Source organism: Peromyscus californicus, unplaced genomic scaffold (assembly GCF_007827085.1).
Source record: "Peromyscus californicus insignis strain IS unplaced genomic scaffold, ASM782708v3 Scaffold_13__1_contigs__length_99412109, whole genome shotgun sequence".
NCBI classification, from domain to species: Eukaryota; Metazoa; Chordata; class Mammalia; order Rodentia; family Cricetidae; genus Peromyscus; species Peromyscus californicus.
Genome location: NW_026294424.1, coordinates 73,730,911 through 73,744,418, shown reverse-complemented (window position 1 = coordinate 73,744,418; position 13,508 = coordinate 73,730,911).

The window sequence follows — 13,508 nt, the reverse complement described above, 5'->3', positions numbered from 1 at the left end:
GATTAAAGGCATATGCCACCACTGCCCAGCAAGCTACAATTGTCAAAGACTGTCAAGGAACACATAAAAAGTGACAGAAAGAATATGAGCTTACTAAATGCTTCATAGAAGGCTGTTCAGGATACTATTAGGATATAAAAGAGAAACATTCAAAATAAAATTACAGGTGGTGTCAAACTCCAAGCAGAAAAGATACTAAACATAACCTCAGAAGATATGATAATAGGCAAAGAGGTGGAGACACGATCCTTAAAGAAAATGATACCCTATTGTGCAAACAAGTGGAGAGATGATGGTACCTGGGACATCAGGTATGATCAGATTTAATGGAAGAAATAGAAGAGGTGGGGCTTGATGCAAAAGGAGACAAGGAAAAAGAAGAGGAAGGGAGAAAAGAGGAGAGGCAGAGGGGGAAGGGAAGTGAAGAAGAGCAAAAGGGGAAAGGTCATGTAGTTTCTGTGACTTTTTTGAGACAATTCATTCAGAATTATTTTAGGCCTAAATTCTTTTCACTATGACATATGCTGTAGGGATACAGTTTTAGTATATGTAGTAGTTGGGCAGAGTCCAAGGATGTATTAAGGACATTAATAGAAAATGTCAGGACTTGAGTGATGCACTGATCACTGCCTGTATGTCTGTGAAGTATGGATATGCATCTGTATGTCTAAATTCAAACAAGACAGCTACTCACAGCTCTGCAATTTAAAGAGGCGTGACACAGAAATAATGGGTGTCTTTGAGAGAATCTTTCAGCTTGAGTACAGTGGTGTATTCTCGAGAACATTTTTTCCATTTATTTCTTTGCATCATCTGTAAAATGGTTTAGATTTTCATATAATAAGCATGTTTATTGATTCTGTCTTAAATGTTTTTAAACCAGAAGGAGTTAATGTCATTCTTATGTTCGAATTGTTTCAATGACTCAACCATATATTTTAGATGAAACTAATGTGGCTTTTACCAACAGAACAATTCAAATTATATAGTAAATACAACTCTGAGGCCTCCTCTCCGGAAGGCCATGATCTTTGCTTCACACATGCTCTGTGACCTTGCTGCTTTCCTCAGTGACTCCTTTTTCCTCCATGTTTCCTACTTCAAGCATTTGCTATTTTAATTACCCTTACTATCAGTCCATATGTTGCAATCAACAAATATTTTGACCTACACAGCAGGAATATTAAAGAAAAGGAATTCAGAAATAACAAATTGGCTAAAGGGTTAATATAATAGAATGTCAAGATGGAAAAAATGTGAAAAAATAACAAAACAGAAAATACAATGGAAAAAAATAAAATTTAAAATTGAATGTTCTATGAAAAGCCCTCATATGGAGGTTAGATTTGAGGAAAAGTGTAAATCACAGTCATGAGCCATTCATACATATATCTGGGACAGAGTTGTCTAAAAAGAGCATGACATGGCAAAGGCTCTGAAAGATGTTCAGTCATTGCATTGCAGGACAGTGTGGAGTATAGCACAAAGAAAAAGGGAGACACTCAAACCTGGACTAACTAGAGAGGAACTAGATATCATTTTTACACACACACACACACACACACACACACACACACACACACACACACACACATACATAAAGGTAGGTAGGTAGGTAGGTAGATAGATTGATAAAATGTTACCTTGTCCAGGTTGTAATATTTGAATGTTCTTATACATATAATTAAAATCTGTTATTTTGAATAAGGACATAAGAAATATGAATTATAATTAAAACAATAATGTAGTGTTGAACAACAGATTCTTAGATGTATTAGTTGGCTTTTGCCATGTAACCAAAAATACCAACATTTCAGCAATGTAGAGGAAGTAAAGTAGAGGGAGCAAAAGGTTTTGCCATTGAGGTGAAATGCAAGGTGATTATTATTATTATTATTATTATTATTATTATTATTTAATAAAATTACTGTTAATTAAGAATGTACATGATATCAAGAGAAAAGGTTTTGAGATAGATGCAATGATTTTATTTTAAAAAATGTTAAAGGGAATATGCTACACAGTAGAAAGGGAGCGGGCAAAGAGAAGTGGTATTTTAGCTGAGGCTTAGAAATGGAATCGTTACTGGTAACGCCACATAAGATAATAATATCAGTATTGGTAGGTGATAAAAGGCAAGTAAGATCAATAGCGATGGTGTAGACAAGTAAGGTTGCAGCAACAATCACTAGAGAGTAAAGTCACCTTAAGACTGACATAATGATGGATTTAAAAAACCAGAAAAGGGGACTATGACATTTTTTATGAGAATCAACGTAAGAGACAGTAGTGGATTACTGTAATGAGTAGCGGTTGAGGATATCATGCCTGATACATATTTTAGAGAAGATGGATTATCTTAGGAAATAGGATAAAGTATTTATCTGGATATAACAAAGAAAAAGGACTGAGTAGGTCATTGAAATGATGCTGCCTACCCTCTCTTCAACATATAAAAGGATCTGAGAAAAAATTGGACGCATAAGGAAATATTAGGTTTAATCAATTCAAATGAAAGCTTAGGAGTCTGAGCAGGATACCTCAGCATTAAAAATAGAGATATCGTTAGGGATTATGCTGATTTGTAAAGTGGCAGTTGTAGATTTTCCTCCAAGACCCATGACTTCTATAGTCCTGGGTAGTTGGCTAAGTTTCCCATGCCAGGCATTTCCCTCTGCTTTCTGAATAGTTGTCCTTACACTCACAGATAATTGTAGTCCTCATGGTGTATAAAAAAAAATAATAACTTCTCTTTTCAAAAGATAGGGAGCATTGTGGAAAACAACCACCAACCAAATTGTAGAGGTGTGGAGCCCAGTGCCAAAGGATCCATCTAGAATACAATCCCCACACCTCAAGCTCAGAGTCACTAGAGAAGAGGCAGTGCAATGATTGTAAGAGCCAGAGGAATCTGTGATTGAAAAAAAAAAAAAAGCCAACCAATGCTCTTGATATTTTCAACTTGGCAATTTAATACTTCCATTGTCAAAATCAAATAGCCCTGCCTGAGCTGGCATGCTAGCAAAGCTGTAGTTAAAAGGTCCTAATGTGTGTTGAGCCTGAGTCCATTGTCAGCCAGGAGTGGTGTATGGAGTGCTGGTCATTCTCAAGCAGCACTTAATGAGGACTGTTCCTTGTTTTGCCGAGGAACAATAGGAAACAGATTTATCATAAAATTCTCTTCCCTATCGACCACAGCCAGTAGCAGCCTAACTGCCTGAGCAGTACTTCCAAGATGCAGTCCTGACCTGTACAGCAGGCACTGTTCTTAGCCTTTTATCTTTTCTTTCCGTTTCTTTTCTTCTGTTGCAGATAAGGTTCTATTTTTATTTTTGGCAAAATAAAATACAATGGGATGAAGAAAAAATTTTCATATTGATTTTGGACTCTGCACCCAACAGGAGAAGAGTTCCAAGAGCAGACAAAAGGCACTGATCTATGAACATTGCAGATTATCATTTGGAATCATATCATTGATTTTAAAAACCCAGTAGTGTTTGTTTTAACCCAAGGCCACAGGGCTTTCTAGTCTCTGGTTCTGGATTACCCAGGCAGTGTCTGGTATGGGTCCCTTCTTACAGAGGGGCCTTAAATCAAATCAGACATTGTTTGGCTACTCCCACAAGTTCTGTGTCACCATTGCCCTAGCATGTTTTTCTGACAGGGCAGACTATAGATCAAAGGTTTTGTGGCTGGGTTGTTGTCCATGTTTATCTTTCTGTAGCTCACAGATTACCTTTTCACATAAAACAAGAATATAAGGGTTAAGGCTTCATATAGGAACCAGAGGTTGTCTTCAGCAATGGGGTCCTGCTGTCAGTTTATAGAGAAACATCTTTTGAATTATCCTGGGTTTTTGGTGATTTCCACGGGACCCTCTTGGGCAACAACTAAACTGAATGCAACCCAGAATGGAAGCCTCTTCTGGATCCAAGTGATGGCTAGTTGAGACTCTGGATCTCCCATTACTAGGAGTCCTCATCAGGATCATCCTTACATATTCCAGGGTGTGTCCATTGCACTAGATCTCCACACTACCCCCCAAATGCCAAACAATTCCAGCCATCTCTCCCTCCATCTCATCTCCTCCTCTCCAACCGAAAATCTGCTTTTCCTGTCCCCATCTACACCCAGTCCACCTGTAAAATCTATTTCCCCTTCTGAGGCAGATCCATGTGTTTCCCCAGAATCCTTCTCTTATACTGATTTTGGATTGGTTATCATTTACTTAATGGCTAATATCAATTATAAGCAAATACATACCATATTTGTCTTTCTGGGCCTGTGTTATTTCATTGATGATGATTTTTTCTAGCTCCATTTGTCAGAAAATTTCATGATGTCATTTCTTTAACATTTGAGAAATACTCCATTGTGCAAATGGGCCACATTTTTAAAATCCATTCTTCTGTTGAGGATCATCAGATTGTTTTGGGGTTTTGGCTATTATGAATAGAGCTACAGTGAACATGATTAGCAAGTGAATTTGTGGTAGGATGGGGCATCTTTTGGGTACATGTCTGGGAGTGGTATAACTGGATCTTGAAGGAGCTGGACTCCCAACTTTCTGAGAAACCAAAATATTGATTTCCACAGTGGCTGTTCAAGTTTGCAATCCCATCAGCATTGGAGGAGTGTTCTACTTGCTCCACATCCTTGACAGCATTAGCTGTCACTTGTGTTATTGATCTTAGCCATTTTGACAGCTGTATGAGGGAATCTCAAAGTATTTTTAATTGACATTTCCCTGATAGCTAAGGATGTTGAACATTTCTTTAAGTATTTCTTAGTCATTTGAGTTTCCTCTATTGAGATTGTTTATATCTGTATCCCATTTTTTAAGTTGGGTTTTTTTGACTTTTCATATCAAGTTTCTTGAGTACTTTATATATTTTGGAAATTAGTCCTGTATTGGATGTGAAATTGGTTAAAACAAAAACAAATTCTTTTCCAGTTCTGAAGGCTGCCTCTTTTTCTGATTGACAGTGTTCCTTACCTTATAGAAGTTTTAGTGGACTTTATAAAATATAATTTCTAAATATGACTGTAGTGTGTGTGTGTGTGTGTGTGTGTGTGTGTGTGTGTGTGTGTGTGTGTACACCTGTGCACTTGGAAGGTGGAGGAGAATGATAGTGAGTTCAAAGCCACCTGCCACTACATAGTGAGTTCAAGGCCAGTGTAACTTACATGAGATTGTTTTTGAAAATAAAATATGACTACACATTTCAATTGTTTTGTTCAATGATGAGTGCATAGTACCTAGAAAAATGACTGGCCTTTAAGTGTTTGTTGAACTATTTGGAGGGAAAGAGTGAATAAACACACTAAATGTTGGTACATTTGTGTGCCACTACTAGGAAAGAAGTAAGACTGAAATAAAGCAATAAAATAAAATCCAAAAACAAAGAAGAGAAAGGGGAGAGGGTGTTGAAAATTAAGAAGATGTGAAGAAATAAATGAAATAAAATGCACATATAAATATATATAAAAAGACATGTATGTATACATATATATGTCTTTTAATGAGGAAAATGTTTGGAATAGACTGTTGAGTGTGATAATTGAATCAAAGTACAATTACTCTGAGAATTATTTCCATTATTAATAGTAGTTAATCAAATATATAAGGAATTATGTAACATGGGAAACTTATAGTGGGCAAACTTAAAAATTTTTATTAATTAATCAAGTAATTAACATTTCCCAGTTTGATCACAGTTTTCCCCCTGTCCTTTCCTCCCAGCCCCTCCCCCAACTTTCCCCTTCCTTCCTTCCTCTCTCTTCCTTCTCTTCTGAAAAGTGCAGGCATTTCCATGCGTATTTACCTGCCATAGGATATCAAATTGCAGCAAGACTTGGCGCCTCCTCTCCTATTACGGCTGGACAAGGCAACCCAGCAGGAGGAAATGGTCCCAAGAACAGGCAACAGATTAAGAGACAGTCCCTACTCCCTCTGCCAGGAGCCCCACAAGAAGACCAAGCCACACAACTGCAACACATTCACAGAGGGCTCAGGTTAGGCCCATGCAGATTTTCTGGTTGGCAGTTCAGTCTCTGTGAGCCCCTATGAGCCCAAGTCAGTTGACTATTTTCCCATGGTGTTCTTGGCACCTCTGGCTTCTTCCAGAAGATTTCCTAAGGTCTGCCTGTTTGGCTATGGGTCTCTGTATCTGTTTCCATGGGTTCCTGGATGAAGCCTCTCTGATGACAATTAGGCTAGGCAATGATCTATGAGTATAGCAGAATATCATGAAGAATCATTTCATTGACTTTTTTTTTTGCTAGTCATGTTTGGTTCTATCCTAGGTCTTTTGGGTGTCTAGCCTCTGGGTCCTTGTCTTCCAGGCATTGTTGGGGGTACATTTCCTCTCAGTCTATGGGTTTCAAGTTGGATCAATCATTGGTTGTTTACTCCCACCCATAATTTCTATGCCGCTTTCATTCCAGTGTATATTGTAGGCAGAGCAAATTGTGGGTCAGAGATTATGTGGCTTGGTTGGGGTCCCAATTCCTACACTGGAAATCTTACTTGATTGCAGGAGATGACCAGTTCAGGTTCCATACCTCCCATTGCTGGTGGTCTTAGCTAGGGTAACCCTCATAGATTTCTGGGAGTTTCCATTGCACTAGATATCTAGCTCATCCCAGAAATTCCCCTGATTCCACTTGTGTTTTCTAGTACTTTCTCCCTCCATTATCCTCCCAACTGATTCCTCCTGTTTCCATACTCACCCCCAATCCAGCCCCCTCATCTACCAGACTGCAATGTCTATTCTATTTCCCCTTTACAATGAGATTCATGTGTAGCATGAATCTTAAAAAGAATCTTATTAATAGAAAACCCCGAGCCAGGTATTGGGGTGAACGCTGAAAGATCAGAGAAACAGAACAAGCCACATTCAACCTCACCTTGCCAATTCCTCAGCTGATCTTGTTTCCTCAGACTGAAAGCCTCTGAATCCTCATCCGAATGGATTTCAGCTGAACTGCTGCTAAAAGCTAAAAGTGTAAAAAGGACTCTAGTTCCTGCTCCTTATGCCTTATATACCTTTCTGCTTCCTGCCATCATTTCCTGGGATTAAAGGCATGTGTCACTATGCCTGGCTGTTTCCAGTGTGGCTTTGAATTCACAGAGATCCGGATGTATCTCTGCCTCTGGAATGCTGGGATTAAAGGTGTATGTGCCACCATTTTCTAGCCTCTATGTCTATCTAGTGGCTGTTCTGTTCTCTGACTCCAGATAAGTTTATTAGGCTGTACAATATATTGGGGGATACAATATCACCACATTCATGTGCCCCCCCCCCAGCCTTCCTTGTTACTTAGCTTCTTCAGGGCTATGGGTTGTAGCATGGTTATGCTTTGCTTTTATGGCTAATATCCAAATATAAGTGATTACATACCATGTTTGTCTTTCTGGGGTTACCTTACTCAGGATGATCTTTTTGAGTTCCATTCATTTCCCAGAAGATTTCGTGATATCATTGTTTTTAACAGATGAGCAATACTCCATTGTGTAAATGTACCACATTTTCTTTATTCATTTTTCAGTTGAGGGACATCTAAGCTGTTTCCAGTTTCTGGCTATTATGAATAAAGCTGCTTTGAACATGATTCCTTGTGGTATGGTAGAGTCATATGGAAAAAAAAAAAAAAACAAGAAAACCAGGATAGCTAAAACAATCCTGTATAATAAAATAACACATGGAGCTATCACCACCCCTGATTTAAACCTGCACTATAAAACTGTAGTAATAAAAACCACACGGTATTGGCATAAAAACAGACAAGTGGATCAATGGAACCAAATCGAAGATCCAAACAAATTCACATACTATGGACATCTGTTTTTTGATAAAGAAGTCAGAGATATATAATGAAAAAAGACAACATCTTCAACAAACAGTGTTTGTCTAAGTGTGTAAGTCAGCATGTAGAAGATTGCAAATATATCCACATCTATCATTCTGCACAAAACTAAAGTCTGAGTGGATCAAAGACCTCAGCATAAAACCAGATACACTGAAACTGACAGAAGAGAATGGGGAATAGACTTGAACACATTGGTCCAGGAGACAACTTCCTGACTAGAACACCAATAGCACAGACACTAAGATTAGCAATTAATAAATGGTACCTCATGAAACTAAGAAGTTTCTGTAAGGCAAAAGACACCATCAGTAGAACAAACAGAAGCCTATAGAATAAGGATTTTTTTACCAATCCAATAGAGGAATAATATCCAAAATACATAAAGAACTCAAGAAACTAGATATCAAAATTCCAAATAATCCAATTAAAAAATATGGTACAGATCTAAACAGAATTCTCAACAAAGGAACCTCAAATGGTCAAGAATCACCTAAAGAAATGTTCAGCATCCTTAGCCATCAAGGAAATGCCAATTAAAACTACTTTGAGATTCCATCTTCACATTGCAGAATGGCTGGCCTCAATAAGACAAGTGACAGTTTATGATGGAGAGGATGTGGAGCAAGGAGAATACTCCTCCATTGCTGGTGGAATTGCAAATTTGCACAACCAGTTTAGAAATCAGTATGATGGCTTCTCAAAAAATTGGGAATCGATTTACCTCAAGACCCAGCTTTACTACTACTGGGCATAAATAAGGGACTATGCCAACATGAGCAATTTTTGTATTTAGTTCCTAGTACATCTTGGGATATCAGCTACAGCTAGTGATCTTGAAAATCCATGCTAATATTTATTTATAATCTGTTTTGTAGATAAAATCTTATAATGGGTATTCTTTTTTCCTTTGAGTCTTTTAATACATTTATATTAATACTCAAGCATTAGTTCAGTGCTTCTGGAACTTTTTCCTGGTGATGTTTCTTACCCACTTTGAAAAGTTAATTACTGTCATATAATATTTTTTTATATTCCTGCTCTATAATTTTCATTGACTAAATTTATCTAACAATTATGAAGCCCACTTAAAAACAATAATTGGTGTGAATATGTTGTATGGTATTTCACAAGTAAATAATTTAAATTTGTTGAAAATATTAATGTTAACATAACAGTTAAACCAATATTAAGATAAATTACTATGGATTTTTCAAGTCTATTGAATATGCTTGACTTTCAAGGACACAGTCCTGTAAATAGCACTGATCTTGTAAAGAAGCTAGCTGTTTGTCTTGAAGAAATAATGGGCTTTGAAGGAAAATTTATAAACTCTAATTCTACAAGATAGAGGAACAATTATAGAGATAGAGAAGCTGGCATAAAGGGAAGTTTGAGAAAGTTACTAGAGATATTTGAGTTATACTTTAGGTAAATATTCTGAAATGAATAAAAAGTCATGGGGGATGTTTCATAGATAATAGGATGTAACTGAAAGTCTACAAGCTCATATATTCCTCTAGGACAATTAATATATAGCAACAACATGAAAGTCATAACATATTGTATGATTCAGCAATGCCGGTGAGAAATTATATTGAGCACATTGGCCTAAGCTTACATCACAAAACCTACAAAGATTGTCCTGTTTATGGGAAGGCCTTCAGAAGATAAATTCCAAAATACAGACATTGAAGAATTATGGTTCATTTGTGTTTATAACATAGAAAATAAAACAATTTTGAGGTTTACAAGGACATTTTCACATTCAAACCTTATTTGGGATACTATCACTAGTGAACACTTGGGTGAACATAAAACAGTGGTACATTTATTTTAATCTTACATTCACTTGTTTGCTTCCCATGCAAGAATTTGTACTTTGCAAATGCAAAACCTAAAAGTACAGGAGAGTCATATTCATCTCCACTATACCTTAAGGCTCAGCTTTAAAGAGTCCATGTAATGCTTAAACATGTTATTGTATAATTTATTGTATTCTTATTCAAACTGAGCTTTTCCTAATGCTTAAATACTATTCCTCTCATGCTGTTGGGTATTCTTTGAAATGCAGTATGCATTTGGCAGATAAAAGAGAAGGAAATAAGCAATTTGCAAACACTCTAAAATATTTCAGAGTTTATTTCAGGAGCATGAAACCATTAAGGCAATAAGAAATGAATCAAGATACAGGTCAAGATGACTGAAGGGAGACCTTATTTAAAACATGCATTTAATATTATCACCCTAAAATGCTATTGTAATACCTTGCTCTGGAAGTACTAAATTTTACTCCTTCCATCATTTGGAGAACAAAACTTATGCCGCATGTATTTGTGATGACAAAGGTTAAGGGCTACATGAAAATTAATCAGTTATTCACTACTAAGATCTCAAAGAAAGAAAAAGACAAAATAAAAGCCACTTGATCACTCAATACCCATTTCCCTCTTCTCAGTGTACATACAATCATTTGCATATGCACATTTGGACACTAGCAACAGACTCATAAAATGCTAAAAAATAGAAAACAGTGGAGTAGAAAATATGAAAAAGACTGTAGGCATGATCTTTACAAAAATTGGCAGAAAAAATACCCTCCTGACATTTAGGAATACCTTCCCTTTGGTCTTTTATTGTTAAGTAACAGTAACTGTTCTGATAGTTTCTCCATGTGAAACAACATTTATTCTAATAATATTTTATTTCAGTGAAATATAAGCTTAATACCATTCAGGGGCAATGGCAAAAAGTTATGAGATTAGGAAACAACAGCTACTACTAGCTGTATTAAAATCATGGTTTCCCATTTTTTGCCTATTTAGTTGTAAATGAGTCATTTATCACATACTCTCTTCATGGCAAAATAATATTTTATATTTTCAGATCTCCCTGTATTTGCGATAAGAATATATTCATTTGCTAGACACAAAGTATACCATGTATACATTCCAGGGTATCTTTTCAATATAAAAAATCATCTAAATAGGCATTTATTTTTCACTCAGTTTAACTGGCTCTTTTTTCCCTATTATGCAACATAAATGATAATTATTTGGTGTGATTTATTTTGAAAGGAATGCTTTACTTTAGGATAATATAAAGTTCTACACAGGTGATCATACATCACTTCAGATCATTAGGCACTTGGACGTAGTGACAGTATAAATTTAGCCAATAGTAACTGTTCAACAAGGTCTTAATTATAGCACTCTTACTGGCTATAGTTCCTAGTGAAGGAACCTTAGGACACCTATCAAATGCTATTACAATTTTTAATAAACAAATATCCATGTAAACAGTAGCCCCATGAAGAGTGAATGTAGGTGCCTGGGATTTTGAACAGCTTTCTCCAGATTTTTTTTTTTTAATTTTATGCTTCCCTTCATCATTCTTGTAGACACTCTAGTGATGGCACCTCTAAGTGTGCTGACAATGTTCTGTCATCCCAAAATATGACTTAACATGCTTGTCTGTGTACATTTAAATATAATTTTAATTGATAAAAAAGTATGGCATTGTTTTGAGACACTTCTTTCTAAGGAATGCACTGAGATACCAACTAACTATCCAGGGAATTATCCTTGACAACTTGCATATACCCCAGCTTACTGTCCTGAAGTAAGAAGCTGGAGTGTTTTCAACATATTAATGTCTTCATGCTATCCATTTTATTCTGAGACTCCTCATCACCTTGCCGTATCACAATTAAAAGTTGCATGAACACATCTATTGACCTTCCTAATGAATATATAGCAAGTGCACACATACATAAAATGCAGTTAACGTTTAGAAATAGGCTACTTATAAAAGTGAGCAAATGCAGAGATCTGCAGCCAAACATTAGGCAGAGCTTAGATAAAGCTGCAGAAGAGGGGGAGGAAGGATTGTAGGAGCCAGAAGGGTTGAGGACACCACAATAATCTTACCCACAGAATCAGCTAAGCAGAGCTCATAGGGCCTCATAAAGAACTGACAGTCACAAAACTTGCGTGGATCTGCACTAGGTCCTCTGCATATAGCTTATAATTGTGTAGCTTGCTGTTAGTGTGGGGCTCCTAATGGTGGGGGTGAGGGTGTCTCTGACTATTTTGCCCGCTCTTGGGACCCTTTCCACATACTGAGTTGCCTTGCCTAGCTTTGACAGAGGGTTTATGCCTCATCTTATTGTAACTTGTTGTGCCACTTGGCTGATATCCCAGGGCGGCCTGTGCTTTTCTGAAGGGAAATGGAGGAAGAGTGGATCTGGCTGAGAGAGGGGAGATGGGGGCAGGGACTGCAAGGAGTGGCAGGAGGAAAAACTGTGGTTAGAGTGTAATATATGAGAAGAAAAAAAATAAATTTTAAAAAGTGATTTGATAGAATCATGATAGAAGGTATCATGCCATAAACCATGAGAACTATTTGATGGTCTACTTCATGATTTGTGAATGGTATAGTGTAAATATAAAAATGAAGAACAATTGAAATTTATACAAAAGCTAAAAACACAGGATGCATGCGTATTAAATTGTGGGACATAAACATCGCAAATGCCTTTAAAATAAACTGTTCACATATCCTCTGAATAAGGCATTGTCTGAAGTGAGAAAAATGCATCGCCCAGTGGGTTGAAATTGGCATTTTAAATGCTGGAGAAAATGTGGAGGTTAACACAGATAGCTTATTTCAGGTGGGGAGTAAAATTCATACAGAAGTCAAAACATAAATTCTAAATGAATCAACACTAAATGCATTTTTAAAATGACATGAGAGAGCCTGGGATAGAACTTGGGCGTAGACAATAGTGAGAAAGAGGAATGAGGAAAAGAGGGAGGGACATTTGAAATAGAGATAATACTCTGGACAGAGGAGATAAGACTTAAGTTTGAAAATCATAGAAGAGCATGACAATGTTAGTATAGAGAAAATAAATTTATATAAATACTCAGAGTTTACAAACCTGACATCCTATGGCATAACACATACTAGTTGATATCCTCACATCTTGGGTGACCAAAATAGCAAAGAGTTTAGTGAATGTGAATACTCTGGATCTGTTCTTCCCTTTGTGAAACGGCAGTAGGGGCTTTCCAGTGGCACCCAGACCTGACTTTGATAACAACCATGAGAGGCAGGTGAGGTGATAATTTATCTGTGTCCCCCAATAAAATTTATCTGAGGATCAGAGGATAAAGATCAGCCACTATTAGTAAAAACAAAAGTCATGAAATGTTAGCGTACACCCTTAATCCTATCACTTAGACGGCAGGGTCTCTGTGTGTTCAAGGCTACACTAGGGAACAGAGCCAAGTGTGGTGACACATGCTTTTGATCCCAGTACCAACCACAGAGACCTGGAGGTCTGTACAGACAGGCAGTGACAAAGAAGTGAGGTAGCTGGGCTAAGAGCTGATTAGAGGGCAAAACAGCAAGGCAATAAAGGCACCTGTGGACAGGAAGTAGCACATTTAGGAAGCTGCAGCGCTGGTGAGGTAAGGTTGCTTGGTGGCTCTCACTATTTCCCTGATCTCTAAGGCTTTCACCTCCATATTTGGCCCCATGTTTTTTTTAGTTAATAAGACTGCTTAGAAATTCTACTACAGGCAGGCATGGAAAATTTCCATTAAAAAATGATGAATGACATATAAGTCCACTGC